Source organism: Moschus berezovskii, chromosome 8, assembly GCF_049115385.1.
Source record: "Moschus berezovskii isolate FMDL1 chromosome 8, NW_MosBer_1.0, whole genome shotgun sequence".
Lineage (NCBI taxonomy): Eukaryota > Metazoa > Chordata > Mammalia > Artiodactyla > Moschidae > Moschus > Moschus berezovskii.
This window is the reverse complement of record NC_142467.1, coordinates 109987743-110008828: the sequence shown is the minus strand read 5'-3', so window position 1 is coordinate 110008828 and position 21086 is coordinate 109987743. Positions and strand designations below refer to the sequence as shown.

Sequence of the window (21086 nt, the reverse complement as noted above, 5' to 3'; positions counted from 1 at the left end):
GATCCCATTTCACAAGTAAGGATTCGTGAGGTTTAAAGCAGTTCAGTGGCGTGAGCAGCCAGTGGCATCTGGCTCCTTAGGAGTCCCGCTTCTCACCCTGGCAGCCAAATTCTGGAATCCGTGGTCTGGCCGCACTCAGTGTGAATAAAGTCAAGTCATCCTGAGATGAAGCTGAGGCACGTCGGGCATAGTAAGATGTGGAGGGTTAAGTCCTCTGCTCAGAGGCAGGCCTTAGTCTCACAAAATGAAAGTGAACTGCACACAGCATACAAGGCCTACAGTACAGAAATGACAACGAAGGACTCTGTGACTGGACAAATCCCAGCAACGCTGGCCCTGGAGCCCCCTTTTCCCACCTTGGGAAGTGTGTTCCTCTAAAGTGATACAAGTGACCGCTGCGGAGGACAGTAGTCCTGGTCCCTCAATGTCCCAAGGCCAACGTAAAATGTACCAAAGCAGACTGTCCGAACAAGGGGGAAATCTGCAAAAACCTACCTGCAGGAGTCTTTCATACCCTTTCCGAGAACTTTAACAGATTACATTCTTAAAGGCCGAGGAGTTTCAAATAATACAGTGCTCATGCTTAGTCGCTCAGTCGTGTCCGACTCTGCAACCCCTTGGACTGTATAGCCCACCAGGCTTCTCTGTCCATGCCATTTTCCCTAGCAAGAATACTGGAGTGGGTTGCCATGTCCTCCTCCAGGGGATCTTCCCAACCCAGGATCTGAACCCATGTCTCCTACATTGCAGGCGAATTCTTTACCACTGAGTTGCCTGGGAAGCACAAATAATATAATGGGTAAATGCAGATGACACTACCCTTATGGCAGAAAGTGAAGAGGAACTCAAAGGCCTCTTGATGAAAGTGAAAGAGGAGAGTGAAAAGGTTGGCTTGAAGCTTAACATTCAGAAAACGAAGATCATGGCATCTGGTCCCATCACTTCTTGGGAAATACATGGGGAAACAGTGGAAACAGTGTCAGGCTTTATTTTCTTGGGCTCCAAAATCACTGCAGATGCTGATTGCAACCATGAAATTAAAAGACGCTTACTCCTTGGAAGGAAAGTTATGACCAACCTAGATAGCATATTAAAAAGCAGAGACATTACTTTGCCAACCAAGGTCCGTCTAGTCAAGGCTATGGTTTTTCCCGTGGTCATGTATGGATGTGAGAGTTGGACTGTGAAGAAAACTGATCGCTGAAGAATTGATGCTTTTGAACTGTGGTGCTGGAGAAGACTCTTGAGAGTCCCTTGGACTGCAAGGAGATCCAACCAGACCATTCTAGAGGAGATCAATCCTAGGTGTTCATTGGAAGGACTGATGCTAAAGCTGAAACTGCAATACTTTGGCCACCTCATGCGACGAGTTGACTCACTGGAAAAGACTCTGATGCTGGGAGCGATTGGGGGTAGGAGGAGACAGGGACGACAGAGAATGAGGTGGCTGGATGGCATTACCGACTCGATGGACATGAGTTTGAGTGAACTCCGGGAGTTGGTGATGGACAGGGAGGCCTGGCGTGCTGTGGTTCATGGGGTCGCTAAGAGTCGGACACGACTGAGCGACTGAACTGAACTGAACTGAAAGTTAAATTAGTTATATTATCTTTTCCCCTTGCTATACCTATGGAAAGATATGCCTTCCTTCTGAAGAATCATAGAACACTTAACAATTACAAATGTACTTTAGGTCATAAAGAAAATTTTAGTGGATTTCATACAGCAAAAATTGTTTGGATACTCAGTGCTTTAAAACTAGATGGAGGAAAGGGGGATATAAAAAGAGTAAATCCGGTCTCTCTGGAAAAAAAAAATGTCCTGGGAAGAATACTGTTAGAGCCTCAGTTGCAGACTATTGAGAAAACCAATCAAAATGAGAGTACTACAGATCAAAACCTGTGGAGTGTGGCCAAAGCTGTATTCAGAGGCAGGTGCCTTCCAAGATCACACTGAGCGAATGAAAACAAGTTAACCCTGTATTCAACTCAGTAAGTTAGAACAGATACTAACAACTACCCAAATGCAAAAACCTAAGGAAAGTAAAAAAAAGGCAAAAATCAATCAAGTAGAAAATAGAAAGTAACAGTAGGATCCATGGAGAAGCGAGCCTTGGGAAAAGGAAACCTTGGCATATTTAGTCTAGGAAAAAGAGAGGAAGCAGAAACTAAAAGATCAGAAAGCATGCATACAATGCAACCCACAGTGGGGTGCTTTTCCTGGCTGAAGGGAAAGCTTTGGGGACGGCTGTTGGGAGACCTCTGCCTGGGCCTTTTTCCCACCCCTCCACCCTGACACCCACTGGTGGTCTGTGAAGGAGGGGCATGCACACCTTCCTCTGCAGGTAAGCAGGCAGTTTGGGGCAGAGTGGTACATTCTAGGCATGCAGGCACAGTGGGGTAGGGCTAGGGTGACCCACGCCCAGTGATACAGTTCCAGCCTCCGTTTGCTGACACGGGACAGTGGAACGTCCGATGGGACTTGTCCAATGGGACATCCCCGTTAGAGCAGTCACCAGCGTGTTCCCTGTTCCTCCCCCTCCCTCCCCCTGCTCAGGCTGGGTTCCACTTTGCTGGCCTGAGACCCCTCATTAGCATCCTTCAGCCTCTGAGGAACTTTGAGGCTGGTAGCATGAGGGATGGGCATGGTTATATCCAGCCCCCTCCCCACTTTTTGCCTCTGCAGAGGGCAGGGGGTAGGAAGAGGAGAAGAACTACCAAGTGGCCAGGGCACTGAAGAGAAAAACTGGAGGGTCGCGTGTGGTGAACTGCTTACCAGGGCTGGCAGCGTTTTGGTTCTTATTTGGTCTGCGAACTGTCTGTCTCCTTCCCAATGCTGATTACTCCGTGGACAAAGCCTTGGTTATTTTAACTAATTCCGAACAGGCTTTGTGCTAAGTTGTCCCCACCCAAAGATGGTCCTTCTTGTCTTTCTTTCCTTAAGTATCTCACACATGTAGAAACCTGGTAGAAACCAGTAGAAAACCTGAAGGGAAGATTTTGAGAAACTCTGGGTCAGGGACCCAGAAGATCCTGGGAAATTAAGGATTTCTTGGGGAAATGGGAAACCCCATAATCATGTGGGAACTCAAGTGCTTCACTGTTTTCAAAGTTATCTTAAAATTACCTCTAAATAGAGAATCAGATAACCTGTTTTTGCCAGTATATTCTTATTCATTTGCAAGGAATTATTAAGCAAAGATAAAGCAATGTCGGTGATGGACAGGGAGGCCTGGTGTGCTGTGATTCATGGGGTCGCAAAGAGTCGAACATGACTGAGCGACGGAACTGAATTGAACTGAACTGAAAGCAATATCATATAAACAATTTCAGAATATGTATATGTTCTAAAATCCACCCAGTTTCTCTTGCAGGCCAGTATGATTCCTGCATGCAAAGTTGCCAAAGGCAGCGTATCTAAGACAAAGTACAGACCTGCTTCACTTCTAAAAATAGATGTAAAAATCCTGAGGCTTTAAGCCTTTCATTCAACAATGCATAAAGAGAAATTCCCCTCATGATTAAATAGGGTTTATTAGGAAGGTGACGATTGTTTAATATCAGAAAGTCTGGTCATATAATTTGTCACCTCCATTCGCCTAAGGACAAAACTCATCATCTGACAAGCACTTTGTGAGAGTTTTTGTGCATCAAGCGCTGTCGTGTTTCACTGTCGTGATCCCAGACCTCAGGGGCTGCTCTGGAGTGGAGGTGCAGACAAGGAGACAGTTATAACTGGGGGCTCAGAGACTTGGCAGGGGAAAGGTGGGGCAGGCAATCCTTACTTAGTGGTCAAGGGAGATGACTGGAGGCAGTGACCGTTCAGCCACAGGGAGGGCGTGAAAACAGGGAAGAACCAGCACAGGGATGTCTCAAGTTAAAGGCAGGAAGAGAGCAGCCTGTGGGGGAAAAGGGGGCAGCTGGATTTCACTTAAGGGGACAGTGCAAGATGGGAAGACAGCAGAGGCTGGTGCTGAAGAAGCTGGCTGGAAGGAGCGCAGCCTGAGGGCTCTGCACCTCCTGCCAAGGGGGTTGGTTTTCTCACTAGGGCAGTTTCTAGCAGGAGAGTAACATGATCCAATTTGCATTTCTAAGAAGATCCCCGGGCTTCAGTGTGCAGAATGGCCGTGGGAGTGGTGGCTTAGGAGAAAGTGGGCAGCATCAAAGGGAGGACAGTCGTGGGCTGTCCTGGGACCATCGCCACAGGGTGGATGGAGAAGGGAGAGAATTTTAGGAGGCCAGACGGGAGGGGAGGGGTGCTGCGTGGATGAAGGTGGCAGGACACTGAGCCCGTGCCCTGGGCCGCCTGGCAGGCGATGAGGCGGCCCCTGAGCTGGAGAGCACAGGTGGGGGCGTGCACGTCGGGGAGACAGGCAGCGAACTCAGAGCGGATGTGTCGGGTCTGGGGTGCCTCGTGCCGTTCCAGGAGAGATAGCCAGGGAGACATGGGCATGCAGGGCTGAAGCCTGGAGAGCAGAGGTGTGCATCCTTTGCAGAGGCATGGGTGGGGTGCACAGGGAAGCACCCCAAGTCTGGGGCACATGACAAAGCCCAGGAGCCCCTGCTGAAGGCACCAGCAGGGCAAGGAGCGTGATCAGCTCCTTGGGAGCTGAGAGGGTGAGAACTGGTAACAGATGGTAACATCACAACCCAAATTTTATTTAAAGGTAGAAAAAGAAGCACATTGTCCCTAAAAGTGTTCTGCATTGCTAATTCTTAGGATGTTCTTAGATGTTTACATAGGAGAATAGAGGGGTTCCATGGTCAAATGACTCTGGGAAAGGCCTATACGACAAAGTAAAACACGTATTTCTGACAACAAAATTTCTGAGACTTTACTATGAAAATGTGCACAGTGAATCTCCAAGAGGTAGATCAATACAGATGGTTTCTCAAAATTCTTTCTCAACAGAACCCTTTTCCTTATGGAATAAACGTCCTACAGAATTTGCTCTGGGAAATGCTGCCCTTATGAAACAATTACAGTAAAATGGGCAACAAGAAAGAGACATATAACTTTGTTACTGAGGTTTTGGAAATTCTCAGTTCAGTTCAGTTGCTCAGTCGTGTCCGACTCTTTGCGATCCCATGAACCACAGCACGCCAGGCCTCCCTGTCCATCACCAACTCCCGGAGTTCACTCAAACTCATGTCCATCGAGTCAGTGATGCCATCCAGCCATCTCATTCTCTGTCGTCCCCTTCTCCTCCTGCCTTCAACCTTTACCAGCATCAGGGTCTTTTCAAATGTGTCAACTCTTCGCATCAGGTGGTCAAACTACTACAGTTTCAGCTTCAACATCAGTCCTTCCAAAGAACACCCAGGATTGATCTCCTCTAGAATGGACAGGTTGGATCTCCTTGCAGTCCAAGGGACTCTCAAGAGTCTTCTCCAGCACCACAGTTCAAAACCATCAATTCTTCTGTGCTCAGCTTTCTTTATAGTCCAACTCTCACATCCATACATGACCACTGGAAAAACCATAGCCTTGACTAGACGGACCTTTGTTGGCAAAGTGATGTCTCTGCTTTTTAATATACTATCTAGGTTGGTCATAACTTTCCTTCCAAGGAGTAAGCATGGCTTAATTTCATGGCTGCAGTCAGCATCTGCAGTGATTTTGGAGCCCAAGAAAATAAATTCTGACACTGTTTCCGCTGTTTCCCCATCTATTTCCCATGAAGTGATGGGACTGGATGCCATGATCTTAGTTTTCTGAATGTTGAGCTTTAAGCCAACTTTTTCACTCTCCTCTTTCATTTTCATCAAGAGGCTCTTTACTCCTTCACTTTCTGCCATAATATCATATGACATGAACCGAGTATCCAAGGAGAGGAGATAATATTACAATTGTTTGCTGATACTTATGTGCCTGGAGAAGGAAATGGCAACCCACTCCAGTGTTCCTGCCTGGAGAATCCCAGGGATGGGGGAGCCTGGTTGGCTGCCATCTATGGGGTCGCACAGAGTCGGACACAACTGAAGTGACTTAGCTTAGCATGTGCCTGGAAAACTCAAAAAAATCCATTGGTAAACTTTTAGGGTTAAGAAAGGAGTTTAGTGACATGGCCAAATATAAGATAATTACACAAAGCCCAATAATTTCTGTGTAAACTCACAATGCCCTGGTGTGTGTGTGACTGCATGCTAAGTCGCTTCAGTCGTGTCTGACTCTTTGCAACCCCATGGACTGTAGCCCACCAGGCTCCTCTGTCTATGGGATTCTCTAGGCAAGAATATTGAATGGGTTGCCATGCCGTCTTCCAGGGGGTCTCCCTGACCCAGGGATCCAACCGTCATCTCTACCTGCATTGACAGGTGGGTTCTTTACCATTAGTGCCACCTGGGAAGCCCTACAATGCCCTGGTAGTAAAGATAACAGGGAAAGAAAAGTTTCGTTTAGGATAGTAACCAAAAATATAAAATATCTGGCCTAGTCCTAACAAGACAATGTAAGACCTACATATAGGAAGAAAATTGCACACTGTTAATGGGATTTCCGTGGTAGCTCAGCTGGTAAAGAATCTGCCTGCAATGAAGGAGACCCCAGTTTGATCCCTGGGTTGGGAAGATCCCCTGGAGAAGGGATAGGCTACCCAGTCCAGTATTCTTGGGCTTCCCTGGTGGCACAGACAGTAAAGAATCCACCTGCAATGTGGGAGACTTGGGTACGATCCCTGGGTTGGGAAGATCCCTTGGAGGAGGGCATGGGGCCCACTCCAGTATTCTGGCCTGGAGAATCCCATGGACAGAGGAGCCTGGCGGGCCACAGTCCACGGGGTCACAAAGAGTCGGACACGACTGAGCGACTGAGCACAATGATCAGTTCAGTTCAGTTCAGTTCTGTCGCTCAGTCGTGTCCGACTCTCCGCGACCCCATGAATCACAGCACGCCAGACCTCCCTGTCCAGCACCAACTCCCGGAGTTCACTCAAACTCATGTCCATAGAGTCGGTGATGCCATCCAGCCATCTCATCCTCTGTCGTCCCCGTCTCCTCCTGCCCCCAATCCTTCCCAGCATCAGAGTCTTTTCCAGTGAGTCAACTCTTCGCATGAAGTGGCCAAAGTATTGGAGCTTCAGCTTTAGCATCAGTCCTTCCAATGATAGGAAAAAAATAAACATACAACACATGCTGTTCCTATGGGGACGCTGGGCATTGTAGTAATGGTGATTGTTTCCTAGATTAATAACTGGAAATGTGTTGAAATGATTCTGAGATTCATCTACAAGCATAAACATTCAAGAATGGCTGGAAAACCTTGAAAGCCAATCAGATAAAAAGGATTTACTACAAGCACCTTGTAAAGCAAAACTAAGTAAAATCATACTATATTTGCATAAATGTTAACAGATCAACTGAATAAAATATGTAACTCTGAAAATACCTCTCATAAATAAAATGTGATAATATAAATGGAATGGTTATTAAGTGTTAGAATAAATATATGATAAATAGTAAATTAAATATATAAGATGATAAATATATACCAATAAAATTAATTCAGCTATTTAAATCATACAAATCAAGAAGAAAATACTCATTATCAAGGGCTTCCTAAGCGAAAATACAATAGAAAGGATTGTAAAGGGGAAGACAGATATATTTGAATACTTAAAATATAAAATTGTCAAAAAACGCCGTCAAAAGGCAAACCACAATGAGGAAAAGCATTTGCAATATAGAAAAATATGAGTCCTAGGAAAAATAGACTTTGCAGTCAACATAAGCAATTAACTAAAGAAAAAATACAAGTTGCAAAAAAGAGAAAATATTGAGCTTCACCATTAATCAAGTAAATAAAATGATTTACCATTTTAAAAGCATCAGCTGTGTTAAGATTAAAAAGATAGATTTACTGCTGGTTTGGGTGAATGTAGCAGTACACTCTTCCATTTTCGAGTGTAAATGTGTACGCATTTCTAGAAGGAAGTGTGACACTTGGTCCCTTCCCTTTAAAATGTTCTTCATGTTTGCCCCCAGTCATTCATTCGTTTCTATGGTTCTGTTCCAATGCAGTCAGCAGACCTGTGCCTGAAGTTTTAGGCCTAAGCCAAAGGTCTTTTAGGCCTTATTGCTAAGTGTAAACAAATGGCAACAGTCTAAGCTGTCTGCCAGTAAGGGTCTAGTCACATAAATTACAGCATGTCTCTGTGGTGGGTTATTCAGTTCAGTTCCGTCGCTCAGTCGTGCCCGACTCTCCGCGACCCCATGAACCTCAGCATGCCAGGCCTCCCTGTCCATCACCAACTCCCGGAGTTCACTCAAACCCATGTCCATTGAGTCGGTGATGCCATCCAGCCATCTCATTCTCTGTCGTCCTCTTCTCCTCCCACCTTTAACCTTTCCCAGCATCAGGGTCTTTTCAAATGAGGCATCTCTTCACATCAGGTGGTCAAAATACTGGAGTTTCAGCTTTAGCATCAGTCCTTCCAATGAACACCCAGGATTGATCTCCTTCAGAATGGACTGGTTGCATCTCCTTGCAGTCTAAGGGACTCTCAAGAGTCTTCTCCAACACCACAGTTCAAAACCATCAATTCTTCGGCAATCAGCTTTCTTCACAGTCCAACTCTCACATCCATACATGACCACAGGAAAAACCATAGGCTTGACTAGACGGACCTTTGTTGGCAAAGTAATGTTTCTGCTTTTTAATATGCTATCTAGGTTGGTCATAACTTTCCTTCCAAGGAGCAAGCGTCTTTTCATTTCATGGTTGCAGTCAGCATCCGCAGTGATTTTGGACCCCTAAAAAATTAAGTCTGACACTGTTTCCCCATCTATTTCCCATGAAGTGATGGGACCAGATGCCAAGATCTTTGTTTTCTGAATGTTGAGCTTCAAGCCAACTTTTTCACTCTCCTCTTTCACTTTCATCAAGAGGCTTTTGAGTTCCTCTTCACTTTCTGTCATAAGGGTGGTGTCATCTGCATATCTGAGGTTACTGATATTTCTCCCTACAATCTTGATTCCAGCTTGTGCTTCTTCCAGCCCAGCGTTCCTCATGATGTACTCTGCATATAAGTTAAATAAGCAGGGTGACAATATACAGCCTTGACGTACTCCTTTTCCTATTTGGAACCAGTCTGTTGTTCCATGTCCAGTTCTAACTGTTGCTTCCTGACCTGCATACAGGTTTCTCAAGAGGCAGGTCAGGTGGTCTGGTATTCCCCTCTCTTTCAGAATGTTCCACAGTTTATTGTGATCTACACAGTCAAAGGCTTTGGCATAGTCAATAAAGCAGAAGTAAATGTTTTTCTGGAACTCTCTTGCTTTTTCAATGGTGAATTATTAGACTGGCAATAAATTCCATTTTCAAAGCATGTGTAAGGGCTTTGGGAAATGGTTACATCATAAAGTCAAGTCGGTTTGCTTTTGGGGAAAGAAGGATATAAGCTTCCAGTATTATGATCTCGCTTTTGTGTACAAATATATACACAGTAGGGACTTAAGGAATACATAAAATGTGAACAGTACTTATCTCTGGGTAGTAGGTCATGGATTTTTATTTTCTTCTTTCTACTTTGCTGAATTTTCTTAATGTATCATGATAAGGATGTTTCTTTTATACTTGAGGGTTTCTTTTATACACTTATAGCACATTTTTAACTATGGAAAAATTGTTTATTTTTTTAAAAGCAATAGTTTAAAAATGAGAGAGTCCAAGTATTTCTGTTTAACTGAGCGCTAGCACCTGGGGAGGGGTCTCTAGTGGCATGCCACAAGTGTCGTGTCCAACATTTTATTTCTGATTTGAAGGAGGATGCAGAAAGGCCTTCACGCTTTACTTGGCACCTCTTCTCTGTGATGGCTTGGAGGTAGCGGAGAGGCATCTGTGTTCTTACGCCCTGTGGGTATTCTCACCTTTCCTGTGCCTGGGCTTGGGACCTCTGTCACCTGAGTGTGACGGAAACTTCGGACAAGCCATCTCGGCTAGAGGGGGATGCAGGCTTCCACCAGTGTGTGGCCTTGCCTGCAGGTAAGGTCGGATACTGAGGTGTTGCAGGGCCCGCCCTTGTGGCCACGGCCAGTCTGGCCTCTGCTCCTTACGTTCCACCTTGTCGGGAGGGGTTCTGCTTTGCCTGGGCCGTGCTGATACCCTCAGAGTCCCCTACAGGCAAAGTGAGGGTCGGGGAGTGGGCATGGGCCCCCTTGTGGCGCTACAGCCTCCTCTTTCTTGGGATGATGTGCGGAGGGCGGGCCATGGGGCTGACCAGAGCCCCTGGCCAACGAGAAGGTGGCCACAGCCCACCTGGGCAGTGGGACGGCTCCAGCGAGACCAGGACCGATGCAGTGAGAAGTGAGAGGGCGCAGGGGGGCTGAGGTCCCCGCTCACCTCCCTGACTTCCTGCTGGGAAGCTAGGAATCCGTGGTGGTGAGGTGACGGGAAGGGAGAAACTGGGGCTCGATGTGTGCTTTCGGCAGAGTGCAGACTGCACCCGCTGTACCCCAGCAGGGCACAGCTGAGCAGACTCAGACCTCTGCCACGGAGTTCAGACGTGTCAGGATAGAGACATGCCAGGATGTAGAGTTAGATCCCTGTGTCCGTCCCCAGCCCCCAAGCCTGCAATGCTGCTGCCCCCTGGCCTGGGCCCACCTCCGTACCCCTGCTATTCTCAGGAAGCCACTGGGGAGGCTGCGCCCCTCAGAGCCTGTGTGTCCTGCAGGGTTCCAGAGAGTTATAGGGCCAGACTCGGGCCTCCTCAGCAAGTTGCGGGATTGTAAGAGGCAAGTGGGGTCCAAGGTGGGGATCTCAGTTTCCACGGGGAGGACATGCTGCAGAAACACAGGCTGGGAGGGTGGTGGTAGGAGAGTCAAGTCAGGGGGACATGGCTGGCCAACCACATCTGGGGAGGCCACTGCTGGACAGGCAGTGGATGCAGAGGGGCTGGGGCTCTGGAGCGGGCACACCTCGCACAGGAGCCCAGGGACTGTGTGGGACGTTTAGCTCAGGGGCAACACCCTTGGGAAAGGAGGGGTCACTCCATGGACCTGAAGCAATCGAACAGTCTGACTGTCACAGTTCCTGGAGAGTAGGTGCCAGGGCCAAGGATGCCAGGCCAGACAAACAGAACGCCTCAGAGCCGGAGGTCACACCACTGACCAATATTTCTGTTAAGTACATTTAAAAAGAATAACTGGAAAAGGGAAATGTGACAAAACCGATTATCCATGAATACCAGCCTCGACTTTTTATTATTAAATTCCATAGACATAAAGTCAGTCCATCAAACTGCTATGAAAGTTTCCCATTTCTGTACTTACCTCATTGTGGGCGATAACAGTTTGTGTCCACCAGCCACAGACTCCACTTGGCAGAGTGCTGGGGGTAAAGCCCTGTTTCCAGGGCTCTCAGGGGCCTCAGGAAGTGGGAGGACCCATCTCTTGGGCAGATGGATCCTGGGATGTGCCTGCCCCCAGGCCTGGGGCACCAGCTTCCCGTGAGTTTACCAGTAAACAAGGTCGTTTCAGCGTGGTGAGCACCATGAAGGAGATAGACACCGGGTGCCCTGGGTGGGGTGATCGGAGGGGACTGCCTGGCTGGCATTCGTGTGGAGGGAGTGAGCTCTGCTTGTTGCAGGAAAAGCCAGGAAGGGCTTCTGGACGAGAGTCACAAATAGAGTTTGGCTCCCAAGGAGAATGGATTCCGATGAGCTGCTCTTAAAGGAGCCACATGCTTCCTGACAGTGAGTGAGGCCCTGTCCCTGCAAGGCTTGAAGCACAGAAAGGCCAAGGGGACTGCAGGCTGACCCCTGCCACGAGAGGGCCCTGAGCTATGTCTTCCAAGGTCTGCGGAGTCAGGGTAAGGGGGTGGGCCTGGGAGCAGTGAAACCGAGACCCAGACTTGGGGCAGAAAGTGGCCTGGGTATTCAGATTCTGCTACTCATTCCAAACTGTGATGGAAGTAGACCAGCTTTCCTGCCCTCTGCTCCCCTTGCACCTGACCCCAGGCCCCACCGAGGCCCCGCTGGGGATGAAATCAGGAGTACTTGTGCAAAGGACATGTTGTTTGTCTTCCAGCTTATGAGGAGCCTCTGAGTTATCTCAAGTTTTTCCTAAAACAACATTTTTCTCCATTTCTTAAAAAAAAAAAAACTCAGCAGAAGAAAAGAGATTATCTTATTTTATACAATATGCCATCAGCCAGGGAGCAGAACATCAGCAACGCTTGAGGGTTGCATAGCAACTGGCTTTTCAATTGATTTTTTTGAGAAGGAACCAAAGCTACTGAACTGTTCTCATTTTAAATATTTCCTAAGATGATGAAAATCAAAGCAAATGGAAATCAGAGACTTGGGGACAATCAAAGAACATAAGGTATCTTGTTGTGAAAGACCAGGTCAAGACAAAGTATGGAACGCTCCTAGGAATTTTTCAGCATTAGAGCAGAAGGGTCGGAGAAATTCTGACTGTGAGTCTCTCAGGGGAAGGCAAGAGAAGAAAATGCTGGGGCAGGGCTCAGCGTTCAAGGGGCCGGTGTCACCGCCCTCTTCCTGCATATTCCAGGCCATTGCTGACCTGATATGGACCTCTGCTTCCCTGACTGTATGGGGGCTGTGTAGGGGATTCAGAACATCTCAGGGACAGCCCCCTGGTTTCCTCAGAGTCTGGGTCCTAACCCCCAGCCACTTGGCACCGGGCCTGGTGCCCAGCCCCTGGCCATTGTGGCCCATCTCCTGAGCCAGAGTCTCCAGCGTCCAGAGAACAGAAAGCAGTGGAGGCAGATGTGCCCTACAGGCTTGAGCTGGGAAGGTTCACTTGAGTCTTGAGCTGGCAGCTTGGCTTTCTCTGGGAATAGATTCCCAGCCTCTGTCTGGGAGAATGTCTGGAATGTGCCTTGATGATCCGGGAGTCCTGAGCACAGAAATATGGATCACGCCTTCTAGCCCTCACTGGTGTTGGGATTGTGCCTGTGGTGAGGTTTGAGCTCCAGGTACTCACCCCAGAGCAGCCTGGCAAAGACCCCAGCTTGGTGTTAATTCTGGCCCCTGTTGGTCCTTGTGAGTCATTTACCATCACTGAGCCTTAGGGTCCCTTGTAAGGTGAGCGCACGCTAGCAATGGCAACAGGAGCGAGGCTTCCTGCAAGTTTTGGCCTGCCGTGCCCTCTTTGGGTTGGGTCCTGTCTGCAGCCCCTTGTGTGACTTCACTCACCTCACCCCATCCTCACAGCGGCTCTCTGGGGCACTTACCTCACCACCCAACCCACCCTACTCCCGCCGATGCGACAGGTGAGGACTGCCGAAGTCACACTCCAGGGAGCAAGTCAGGGAGGCTGGGTCGGGCTGTTTTACCACAGGGCTCCTTGGGTTTGCTCCCCTTGGGGGTTTCCTCCCCTTGGGGGTTTCCCATGGCAGGGTTCCCCTCAGAGGGTGAGTCTGCAGCCCCCCACGTTGGGGATGCTCATGGCATCTAGCAGGAAGAAGTCAGGATGCTCCTCAACATTGTGCAGTGCGCAGAGCGGCCCCCACCGCAGAGAATTACCTGCCTTGCATTTTAGCAGTGCCAAGGTTGAGAAGGAGCTCTGCTGTCTTGAACCCAGCAGGTCTGGGCTCCACTCTGTGCACGCGGTCCTGTGTTGTGCTTCTTTGGGAGGGCGGGTTTGCGGGGTGGCGGGGGGCGGGGGGGGGGACCCTCTGGGGTCAGAGCAGTTGAGAGTTTCGGTCAGCTCCCGCTGGATGAGAATATTGAAGATGCTGATCGCCGTGGCGGAAGGAAGCTGAGCCCAGCTGAACGCTGCGGTTGGGGAGGGGGCGCCCGGGACAGTGAAGTAGGGGACACGTCCAGGGGCACAGGGCCGATGACAGCGGAGCAGGCTCCCACCCCCAGGGCCCCGAGCCGCCTGGGGAGCCCCACCATCACTGGCAGGTGCCTTGGTGTGTGGGGTTGGTGATCTGAGGGATTCTCTGATACATCTGGAACCTGCGGAGCCTCCGCGCTGCTGGTCCCACTTTTCTCCTGTCTCCTTGACTAAAGGAGGTAAGAGCATAAATAATTCAGCTCATTCTAGAGCAAACAGTGGAGATGTCAGAGAGCAGAGATTGGGACGGAACTTTCTGCAGAAATCTTAATTGATTTGTTTAATGCGGGACCCCAGAGGCTGGCTGGGGCCTCCGCGGTTCCGCTTGAGCCGGGCCGGCGTCTCGGGAGCAGCTGCCCTTTGACCCGGGCGCACGAGGCTCCCGCTGCTGTTCCCGCGGCAGCAGCGCCACCTGGTGGCCACCTAGGCTCTCGCCCTTCCTTTCCTGTCCTGCCTGCGTAGGGAGGTATGGCCCCGCAGACAGGACACCTTCAGAGGTGGCCTGGCTTCCAGGCGCCCCTCTGAGGCACTTTATTTGTATGTATTACATCCCTAGAAAAAGAATCCAAAGGTTTGTTTCCTCCTGTGTGCTTTCGTATCGCTTCTTCGTGGTCTTTGATGCCCGCGGAGGTTGTTAGGACAGTGAGACCAAGCTGACGGGGTGGGTGCAGGTTATTCTGCCGTTTTTCTAGACCTTTGAGGTGCACATCAAATCTGAGGCTGATCGCTCCAGACTTATTCAGCCTGCCTGTGAAGCGCATAACTTTCCCAGCTCTGTGATCCTCGGTGATGTAGAATTTGCCAAAGTGACCATCCTTCATCATCACAGTTAGAAGCCCGTCGATGACTTTGGAGCATGGCCTAATGGGCACCTGGCGTTTGCCTTTCTTTTCAGCGATGTTGATATTCTTCAGAGCATCAGCCCGGACAGTCACACACACTATTATGGAGGCACGGAAAGACGGCGGGATCGCCATCACTTCTGAAATAAAGATAGACATGTCTCCTGTCCTTGCTTGGATAGGACTACAGTCCATGTGCTGCATGATGCGTGGCAAAAGCTTGGAGGGCTGTGAGTGTGATTCAGGTGGCAGAGCAGTGCGGGGAGATCCCACCAGAGCCCCAGTGACCCTTCTGGGTGCCCAGACCGCCCTCCTGGGCCCTCTGCCTGGACAGCTCCTTCTGTGAAGAGCCCTTCAAGGCAGGCAGAACCTATGGGAAGGCTGGCAGCTCTCAAGAAGGGGGAGAAGTAGGCCAAGGAAGGGTTGAGTCTGGGATGCAGTCTTCTGCCTACAAACTCATGGGTGGTTGTTTTGTTTGGGGGTGGGAGTTGCCTCTGGGCAAGCCTACTTCACCTGGTGCTTTGATTCTTTTCAGCCTATGATCCATTGACCTTACTTGAATCCCCAGCTGGCTCTAAACTATTCCCCCAGGAGCTGCACCTGAGAAGCAGCAGAGCTCCCCAAAGGAAAATTGCTGAACTTTTACCAAGGAGGAAACCTGGGCCCGAAAAGATGATCTCTGGCCTATGTCCCAGGGCACTGCAGACTCTCCCTTTGCATGCGAGTGTGAGGTCCTCTCCCGTGCCTCCTCCACAAGCTCCACGGCCAGAAACCGTGCTTCCTTCCCTGCCAGCTGGCTTGCTCGTCTTCTGCCACCTCACGGTCCTGACTGCATCCTCTCTCCTCACTGACTCAGCTCTTTCTAAAATGCACACGGGTCTGGCACCTGCCGCACAGCACGAGGCACACTGCACCCTCCTGAGCGCTCCAGACCAGCAAGGATGAGGATACCAGCCCTTAATTCCATGAGAAAGGCCAGAGCCCTGGGAGAATTGGGACGTGGGCAAAGAAACAGAAAGTCCAAGCAGCTCCAGCCTGGATGTCAGACGCTGACGTCACCTTACTCCAGGCCTCCAGGCCCCATCTGGGCTGCAAGTTCCCAGGGCCCAGCACATGGCCGCTGCTTTTTTGTGATCTGCCTCTTCAGGGCCACCTCGTCCTGGTGGAACCCCTCCTAGCCCTTCTTTCTGCCCCTCCCCTTGGGTAGTCTCCTCGGAACCCAAAAGCAGGGAGAGAGCCCCAGACAGCTTCTGCTCTGGGTCCTGCAGCACAGACCCCAGTGGGCCTGGAAAACAGAAGTGATGGGCTGCTTCTTGGAGTAGAGGAAGGGAAGACAAGGCAAGAACAAAATGCAAATCAATACTTCAGTAAATTATCCTGCCACAGCAGTGAGATCATGGTGGCTGCTGAGAGGGGCTAGAACCTGGGCTGAATCCAAGGGCCTGGTGTCTGGGAGGCAGGAGGCGCTCACCAGCATGCCAGTGTTGGGTCCAGCCTGGAAGGGCCTTCATGCCAGGGTTCCTTACCTGGTGACATGAGGGATGTGTTTTCTTTGGTCCACAGAACTTCTTTGTGGGCTTCTCAGATGGTAAAGGATCTGCCTGCAATGCAGGAGACCCAGGTTTGATCCCTGGGTCAGGAAGATCCCCTGGAGAAGGGAATGGCAACCCCCTCCCGTATTCTTGCCTAGAAAACTCCTTGGAAAGAGGATCCTGGCGGGTAATCCATGGGGTCGCAAAGAGTCAGACATGACCAAGTAACTTACACACACACACACACACACACACTTCTTTGTAAAATGTAAAGACTGGCCTGAGAGGTCAGTTTGGCGACAGCTCTGGGCTCTGTTCTTGCATGCCATGCCCATGGAGCTGGGGCTGACTATTGTTGCCCCTGCATCGGGGCATGGGCTCCTTGTTTTGCCAGTTCTTGCCACTCCTTATCACCCCAACTTCTTTATCATAACAGGGAAATATTCTTCTGTAACCTTCTAAACTGTCAAACAAAAGACAGATTTGCTGTTCTTTGAGCCAACCTGCCTCACTGACTCACATCACCAGCCTTGGCCTGTGGGTATTGGGTTTGCAATACCCACCCATCACTTCCAATGAGCCCACTCCCTGAGCAGTCAGGCCTCTTTCTGAGCCCCCAGACTGCTTGTTCTCACCTCATTTCAGCCTTTGGCCCTGTCTCCAACTCCATTCCCTTACTCCTGTTCTCTGGCCCTGACACCATGTGTCTTTCTATTTGGGACTCTTGACTTCTCTTCAAAAATGTGGCTAGAGCTTCTCTCCCACTGGTGCTGGACACACTAGCTGAACCCTCCAACCAACCAGCCAGTGCACTCGACTGGGCTTCCCACGCGTCTCCAAGGACGAAGTCCACTGCTCGTGGTCTTTCAGCTGCAAGTGACAGGAGCTCAACTCCAGTTGACTTTCATGGGCGGACTTTCCTGACAACATACAGGAGACACACCTCTGCTGCAAGCAGGTGCTAGGATGGCCCCTGTGAGCCCACATCTCGGTGGTCGCTCCCTGGTGTGGCCCTTTCCCTGCAGGCGAGGGCAGGACCGAGATTTGCCTCTAACTGGACTATGGCTTGTGTCTCAGATGTGTGCTCTCAGGTCACTCATGCTGGGGGAAGCAAGCTGCCCTGGGTGCCTGCTCTGTGGCGAGGTCCATGTGAGGTGGCAAGGAGCCTTAGGTCCAGTAGCACGTGAGGAACTGGATCCTGCCAGTAACCACGTGAGTGTGGGAGTGTGTCCCACCCAGGGGAGCCTTCAGCTGAGGTTGCAGCTCCAGTCCCAGCTGCCAGAAGTCTCACGGGAGAACCTTGTGTAGAGGGGCCCCCTGGATTGCCTTTGGCTTCCTAGCCCAGAAACCATGAGATAACAAGTGTTTGGGGTTTTTCAGATCATGTGTGTGTGTTAATCACTCACTTGTGTCTAACTCTTTGTGACCCCCATGGACTGTAGCCCACTGGGCTCCTCTGTCCGTGGAATTCTCCAGGCAAGGATACTGGAGTGAGTAGCCATTCCCTTCTCCAGGGGATGTTCCCGACCCAGGGATGGAACCAGGGTTTCCTGCATTGCAGGCTGATTCTTTACTATCTGAGCCACCAAGGAAACTATTTTCAGATTTCCAAACTTTTCAGATCATAAAGTTTGGAAGTAACTCATTACGTTATTGTTATTCATTGTTATTTGCTAAGTCGCTAAGTTGTATCCAACTCTGCGACCCCACGGGCTGCAGCAAGCCAGGCTTCCCTGTCCTTCGCTATATCCTGGAGTTTGCTCAAACTCATGTCCATTGAGTCAGTGATGCCATTCAGCCATCTCATCCTCTGTTGACCCCTTTTCCTCCTGCCCTCAATCTTTCCCTGCATCAGTCTTTTCGAATGAGTTGGCTCTTCACATCAGGTGGCCAAAGTATTGGAGTTTCAGCTTCAACATCAGTTCTTCCAATGAATATTCAGGGTTGATTTCCTTTAGGATTGACTGGTTTGATCTTCTTGCAGTCCAAGGGACTCTCAAGAGTTTTCTCCAGCACCACAGTTCGAAAGCATGAATTCTTCAGCTCTCAGCTTTCTTTATGTTCCAACTCTCACATCTGTACATGACTGCTGGGAAAAAAAAAAACGTAGCTTTGACTATATGGATCTTTGTTGGCAAAGTGATGTCTCTGCTTTTTAATAGTCTGTCTAGGTTTGTCATAGCTTTTCTTCAAAGGCGTAAGTGTCTTTTAATTTCATGGTTGAAGTCACCATTATGTAGCAGGAGATAATAAACAGGCCTGTGGGCAGCTGGCTTCGGGCCTGGGTAAGCCATGTGGTGGTGTGAGGACACTGGGAATCAAGCTCTCTCCACTCCAGGCCACGCTCTGTCTGTTCTGCTTTCTTCCTCCCCTGGACTTCTCTGCCCTGGGGGACGCTCATAGTCACACACCTTTCCAACCCCTTGGCCCCAACCATCATGGTGCTGGGAAGGTGCTAGGCGGGGTTTTCTGGGCTTGACCTCTCCCGCCCCTGAGCCCGAGATCAGACCCAGATTAACAGAGGAGATATTTTACCAGAGGGAGCTTGGGCTGTTGTTATCAGAAGAACGCAGGCAAAAGTAACTGTAACCAACCAGGAGTTCGATCCCCTGATGTTTGGGCTAAGAGACATGGCCCTGAAGGGAACAAGGCCCTTCTGCTGGAGGTGGCTTAGCAAGACTCCGGGCTTTCCTGGTGGATAAGATGGTAAAGAATCTGCCTGCAATGCACGAAAGCCCAGTTCCACCCCTGGAGAAGGGAATGGCTAACCCACTCCAGTATTCTTGCCTGGAGAACTCCATGAATAAGGAGCCTGGTGGGCTACAGTCCGTGGGGCTCGCAAAGCCTGGACATGACTGAGCGTCTTGGGCTTTGTGGAGCTGGGGGGTCCCCCTCCCGTAGGGGCTCTGCAGCCATCCTTGATCGGGTGGTGATCAGTGGCCCTTGTGGTCAGGACTGGAGTGGCAATCCTAAGCTCAATGGGGCCCAAACTCAAGCAGCAAATCAGACCCATCCCCTCCTTCTCACTCCACCCAGAGCTCCTTCCCTGGGAAGGAGAGTCTTTGACTTGCTTCCTCCTCCAGAGCTGTGGCTTCTCAAGGTTTTCTGGAGGCAGCGCTCCCCTGGAGGGTTTTGGGCTGACCTGCTCGGGTGAGATACAGATGCCATGTCCCCTTCCTTTGCCCCTTCTGTGTCATTTGGGGTGGGCGAGACTGTGCTGCGGAAGCAGACCAGCTCCATGCCCCGACAGCTTACAACAACAAAGCTTGATTTCTCGCTCACACTGTGTCTTCAGTGTGAATTGGCATCGGACTCAGGTCTCATTTTCACTCAGGACCTGGGCGACAGAGCAGCCTGGTTGCTGGTTCCCATGCCAGCCAGGAGAGATCTCCGAAGGCTCTCATGTGGGCAATAAAATGCTCAGATCAGGAAGAGACACAGATCACTTTTGATCTCAACTAATTGCCTGGAGGTCATCGCATGCTTTCCCAGTCACAGGGAGGGCAGTAATGTACGTCTCTTTCCCTCTCCCAGCATCGTCTGGGGCTGTGCATCTCTGGGGAGTGTCCGGTAGGTCCCAGCCACCAGATCTCTCGCTCCTATCTGTGACTGACTTCATTAGGACTCACTGAATGCTATTAAAGCAAGTATTCTCATCTCTCAAGAGGAATTGGCTCTGTGCTTAGGACGTGGGAACTGGTCCACCGTCTTGTAGACCGTTGACTTGGGTAACTCATGGGATGCCCTGGCCTTGACTGTTCTTCCTTCTTCTGCAACGTGCTGGCTTACTGACAGTACCCTATAAATACACCCCAAATCCATTCTACTTACACACGCAAAGAGAAATATGTGATTATGCTTGTTGGATTTGTTTATGCAAGAGAAGAGGCAGAATGCATGCTTTCATGTCTACCAAGGAACGCATAGCTCTGCTTTATGGACAGGTTTGCCTCGAGGGAACCGCTTTGATGGTAGGAGTATGTGGCGAGAGCAGAAACCAGAATGCCTGCTGTGAGGACTGTGGAGAGGAAAGGGGTGAGTGCAGCTTATGAGACCTGATTCTGAGATGATATGGTGTGTGTTTTATTTGGAGAGGGAGTTTAGGGAAGTGGATGGAATATAGACCTTCGATTTTAGGCTTCTGAGCTGTGTGACCTGACGCAAGTTACTTGACCTCTCTGAGCTTCAGTTTCTTGCCTTTCTGGGTAACTGAAAACTGAGTAGGAGAGTGAATGCCAATGCCGTGAGGCAGACTGGCCTGCGATCTGCCCGTCTGGTGGCCAGCCTTGCTAGCAGGCATGCGTCATGATACAACGTGGAATGTGGTTGCTGCCAGCGGCTCCCTGTCCGTGGCTCCTGCGGGCACTCTCCCGACGGCCCTGCTCCTTACGCGGCTCCTTCACTGTCTGTGCTGCAGAGCTTCCCTCCCCGGGTTGCTTTCTGCAAATAGCTTCGGTCAAGGGGGAAACACAGGGCTCCTTTCCCCTTCTCTGGGCTTGTAGCCATATTGGGAGTTCTGTCTCCCCTGTCCCAGATCCTGCCAGAGTGTGAACTCTTTGGGGTAACCGAGGTCCATTGCACTGGCCTCCTGGCCAGAGCTTGCACAGAGCAGGTGCCAAGGAGGATGCAGGGACCTTGGAGGTGGGATGGGCTGAATGGACCCTTTGAGGCTTTGAGGCCTCAAGAGTTTTGTTCCTGCGTCTCACCTGAAATCATGCAGTGACTTTGTGTGGAGGCTCAGGCAGGTCTGTGTGGCTAGGGAGCTTGCCCACCACCCTGGAGAATGGAGCCACCTGGGAGGGAGCTCTTGAGAGGCCACCTGGGCCAGGTCCCCAGTCTGTGGGGTCTAATCAACTCCCATCTGGACCACCAGATACCAATCCGTCTCTGTTATTTCTCTTGCCCCTGCA

The 21086-nt window shown here is 50.2% G+C and overlaps 1 protein-coding gene across 1 annotated transcript in view; it reads left to right on the top strand.

The window, feature by feature from the left end:
* The window catches only part of ADAMTS2 (ADAM metallopeptidase with thrombospondin type 1 motif 2), a 255613-nt gene that overhangs the window by 175843 nt on the left and 58684 nt on the right, over nt 1-21086 (top strand). The window lies entirely within an intron of this gene.